The 5,055-nt window shown below is 49.8% G+C and overlaps 1 pseudogene; it reads left to right on the plus strand.

The window, feature by feature from the left end:
- The first annotated feature begins 3,206 nt into the window (after positions 1–3,206).
- Positions 3,207–4,182, plus strand: LOC146829700 (GATA-binding factor 6-B-like; annotated as a pseudogene).
- The last annotated feature ends 873 nt before the right edge of the window (positions 4,183–5,055 follow it).

A 5,055-nucleotide genomic window follows, 5' to 3' on the forward strand; every position in this document is an offset into this window, starting at 1 on the left:
TTTACCGAAAATCGTCCGTTACCGACCGGTATTGGGCTACCTACATATGGCCCTCTGTGAGAATGCCTATTTCCCATAATCACATGAATGGATTCCCACACTATTTAATCACCAACATTATGTGCCAGGGGCAACATTACACCAACATTGGGCAAATCTCCCTCACGCGTGTATGCAAGCTGTAATGATGGGCATCTGCTAATTAAATGTTTGTTTTTGTACAGTGCTGAGTACTGAAATGTTGCCATCTGAGCACTGTACACAAGAGGTGGGCTAGCCAATTTACAGACATTTTATTGACCTTACAAGGATGAAAGGCTGAGGTGGCAGTCCTGGATGGGAACGTGTAACGTGGCGGTCTCAAGCACTAAGCTACCTTCTCAGTAATTCCATACTTAATAAAACTATTTCTGATGTATGTGAACAGTGTGGAGTTTTTGATAACATTACCATTTGTACGTTTCATGATGGAAATGGTATAGATCTTCCTTTTAAAAACTTCAACTGCATCATTTCGGTCACGAAGCATGAAAATGTCTGCCTTCAGAAGAACTTGACAGTGTCAGCAACCTATGTTTTTTAAGTGGGTGGTATGCCAATGCTTGTTTAAAGTGGGTGTGCATTTGAATGGAACTAAGGGCGGAGTGAGCATGGAAGTCTGCCCTGTTTAGGAAACTCTCACCCGGCCCAACCAAAGACCTGCGCCACCCTTCCTGGTCCAGGAGCCCTCGTGCTCCCTGCCTGGTCGAGGTCTCACTTGGAAAGACCGAGCTTCTGCAGCTCAGGAGATCACATGGATAAATATTACCCTCTGCAGCCGGGGAGACCACGGCTTGAGCTTTGAAACACAGGGCTTTACTTATGAGAGGCTTGCACTGCAGTGGCACAGGCCTCTCGATCCTATCTATGAGGTGACGCAGAGCCACTGTGCGTGGCTTTGAATGGCCTCATAGATGTGCCGTAAGGCAATGCAGTCGCTGCCTGGCCTTACTCTGCATCAAGGAGGCGTTCCATGGATGTTGCGGTGGGTTTCCTCACGCCTCACACATGGATTTTGTACCCGGCCTACATTTACCTAATCACTTAAACCTGGGGCAGCGGCAAAACCATATGCCTCCCCAGAGCAGAAATATTTTGGTTCTGCCTCATTTTTTCCCCTTTCTATGTGTGCTGCAATATCACAGGAAGAGGAAATCGCCTCTCGGGATTGTCTTTGTGCAGGAAGGTGCTGCTTCTTACATGAAAACAATCCTGCCTGCAACTGAGGCACCCTTGCATCATAGTGCAAGGGTGCCTACGTTAGTGTTAGGCAGCAAACTGTGCACTAGCACAGGGGGAGAGGGCAGGAATGCACCATATGTCATAAATACAGCGCATTCCCGCCCTTTCACATTGGCATATGGCAGCACAGCAAGAAGACTTGCCCTACGCCAGTTCCTCATAAACGATGCCCACAGGGTGAGAGAGTGGTGCAGAGGACACCTACCCCAGGGTGACTCAGAAGCCCTTCACCACATGTGAGTGTGGCAGCTCTCCCATCCTCTCCCTTACCCGTTGCGCTGGCTCTAACACTTGGTTTACAACACACGGCCTTAGCGCGGCAGCCAGAAAACAGACATGAATTTAAAACGCTGCTGGGGCTGCTTGTTATGAATTCACAGCCTCCCTGAAACATTTTTCTTAATTCCTTGTTTTAGAGAATCAGTGGACGAGGCGGCGGGGCTGAAACCAGGCCTGATGCTCCTAGACTACTTGGTTCTCTCCGATCCTTGGGACACATACCGGAACTTTAGAACCTAGTAGACATTTATGATTATGTCCCATACGCCCTCTCTTGACTGCGCTTAATGATTTGTATGCGCTATACAGTCACAATCTTATGGTCACTAATTTCAAAGATGGAAACCAGTTGACATCCCTTGAATTTCTGGTCGGTCCTTCCAATCTTCTTGTGGGGGTCGATTTGACGCTGTGTCCCATATATATAACGATGGAATGTTACCTTTGTTATTTTACTTTGGAATAACCGTTTTCTCAGCCAATCACTGGATGGCAAAAAAATCTGTGCTGAAACTCTGGCTGGATTTTCTTTCCCATATGAATAGATGTCTTATCTAATTGTTCTTGACGCTCTGATAGTTGTCTTTCTGTCCTGATGATGACCGTCAATATCTACAACGGTCGAAACGTCGTTGACGAATATATGTGGCCACATTTAATGAAGGACGCATTTTAATGTTTTGTGTTGTTTCAGTTTTGTTCTGAACTCCCTATTTATGTATAATCCCTTCCTGTAGCCACTTGTTTGATTACACATTGTATTGTTGATTATTTTATGTGTTTGTGTACTGTGTTGAGCGCCATTGTTCTATATGTTTTAGTATTATGAAAAGTGTTAATACATTTTCTACGAATTCATATTTGCTTTTGTCATACTTAGGTTTCCTGTTAATCTTTTCGTCTTCTTCCTTTTTTTCTTTCTCTTTATTGATTCGTTAAAATGACACATGTCTTTGCAGTTCAATGTATAGTTTGTTCTTTGATGTATGTATTGTCACCTTGAACCGCTCTTAGGATTCCCCTAGACTACTTGGCAGTTTCAGAGTGGAAGCTGGTACTGTTGTTTAAATGAAATAACAGGGAGACGTTCGTTTTTAGGTCTCGGCTCGAAGGCTGCGCTTGCGCAGTATCGCTCCGAGATTTAAAGTTTAGGAGTGGGGCTTTAACCCGCCCCTTTTTCTTACCTCTTCTCCATTGGCTGGCCTCTGAAATACTGGTCAGCCATTGGAGAAGAGCATTGTCTCTCCAAACAAGCCCCGTCTTTTTCGGATTCGGGGGCGTGTTTTTTCGAATCTTTCTCTCCTCTGGAATGTAAACATTCCAGCCAATGGCAAGAGGAGACAAAGAAAAACACGCCCCTGAATCCGAAAACGCCGCTGCGTTTCTCCGAGGCATTTCTGCTTGACCTCGGAGAAAGGCGGCGGTGTTAATGGGGTCCTCTCCTCCTGCTCTTGGCTCCCGTGTTCGGCTGCTGCTCTGGTCTCCTCCCCCCTGTCCTCTCAGGCTGGGAAACTGGATTCCCAGAGTTGGCCAAGAGGGTGTCAGACTTTCTGGGCTGCGCACTGCTAACGCTTCTCTCCCATGTGTTTTTATTTCCAAGACTGAGGGGGCAGCCCACTGTCACGCTTCTCCCACCCTCGAGCTGGATGGACCTCAATAAAGCCAGCTGGTCCGTGGTGAAGAGGATCCCTGCCATCCCGTACTACCACCACCTGCCCCCCAGCAGGGAGCCTTACCGCTCGTCGTCGTCGCCCACCTCATCCTCCTGCTGCTCCCAGGGTGACCCCGGCTCCTCCAGGACCCCGCAGTTGGACACCGAGGGGTCCCGCCCTCCGGCGGCTGAGGCCCGGACCCCGACCACCCCGTACCTCCACTTCGGGCCTGGCACGCCTCACCCCTCCAGGTTCCTCAACTCCGAGGACATCCTCTTCTTCACGGACTTGTACCAGACCAACAAGTTGATTGTGTCGAGCCGGGGACCCCGGCCGGGCCCCTACTCCGAGCAGCCCGAGGACATGTACTAGACGCTGGCCATCTCCGCGGGCCAGGGCCCCGCCGCCTACGACGGCTCCGGGGGCGGCTTCATGCACTCCGCCGCCAGCTCCCCCGTCTACGTGCCCACCACCCGCGTGGGCTCCATGATCTCCGGCATCAACTACCTCCAGGGCGGCGGGGTCTCGCAGTCCGGGCACCCGGGCACTGGCTGGGCACAGACCATCGACAGACCTTCCAACAGCAGCGGCACCAGCCCGCACGCCCCCGTACACTTCCATTACTCTCCGAGCCCCCCCCATGGCCAATGGCACCTCCAGGGATGGGGTCTACGGCGGCAGCTTGGGCGTGAACCCCAGGGACCAGTACAGCTCAATGGCACAGTCGCTCAATGGCTCCTACGCCAGCCCCTACGGCTCCTACATGGGCACGCAGCTCAGCGCGGCCTGGCCCACGGGGCACTTTGAGAACTCCATGCTGAGCCTGCAGAACCGAGCACCCATGCCCATGCGGGGGCCTAGCGGAGGTAAGCGCCATGTCGTTCTATGTGTGACCCACTGTGCAACCGTAATCCCCTCTAGAGGCTTCCATTTTACGCATGTACCTGTCGAGAACTGTGTGATGTTGTAATGTTACCGGCCTTTGTGCTGCGCAGACTTATGGAGTTACAGTTGCTGCATAATTTGCCACATCATTTGCAGATTTCACACAAAAAACAATTCCGAGCTCAAATGGATGAATATACTGCCAAATAATTTGCTGCATAATTTGGCATTTCGTTCCATAATTTGAATAACCATGCCACATAATTTGGATAACCTGGCCACATAACCCTAGTGGCCTTGACAATGATAAAGAACTGCAGAGTGATTTAGGGGCTGACATGATGATGAGGAATCCTGTATTCCACATGGACCCATGAAATATTTCTCAAGCGTGAGCAGTGCCACCTTGCTACCCCCAGCACAATCTGGGCTTTCCTTTTTGTCTAGCATGCATGGAGAAAAATCATTGGTGTGGTTAGTTTGAGATTATTAGATATATTAACTATTCACTGGGTATTATAAGGTTTCGAGCAGTGACATGCTCTTGGAGACAACATTTGATCACAACAGTATATGGCTTTATTTCCGGTAAAATGTTTGGCTTATAATTTATCCTACATTTTTGTTTTTTTAGAAGACACCCGACATTTGTTGGCTAGCCGTTTCAGTGGCGCCCGTGACTTTCCCAGGCCTCGTTGTGTTCCTCCCTCGTGTTCCTTTCCTATGCCCTCTTTTGCTGAGGTGTCTGCAGACATGCCGCGTAGCTCACACTGCGTGCCCGGCCGATAGTAACAGTAGTAATCCGGGGTGCAGGGCGTCGAGACCCCCGTGCAGTCTCACCGCAGACATTCCTCAGAAGCATAAGTCTGGGCCTAAAGTGCATGATTCAATTACCACCAGCAGCATAGCGCCAACATCCGAACACACACCCGTGTGCAGCTTGTGTTAAAATGATACC

The sequence above is a fragment of the Triturus cristatus genome, chromosome 5_2 (genome assembly GCF_964204655.1).
Source record: "Triturus cristatus chromosome 5_2, aTriCri1.1, whole genome shotgun sequence".
In the NCBI taxonomy this organism is placed as follows: Eukaryota; Metazoa; Chordata; class Amphibia; order Caudata; family Salamandridae; genus Triturus; species Triturus cristatus.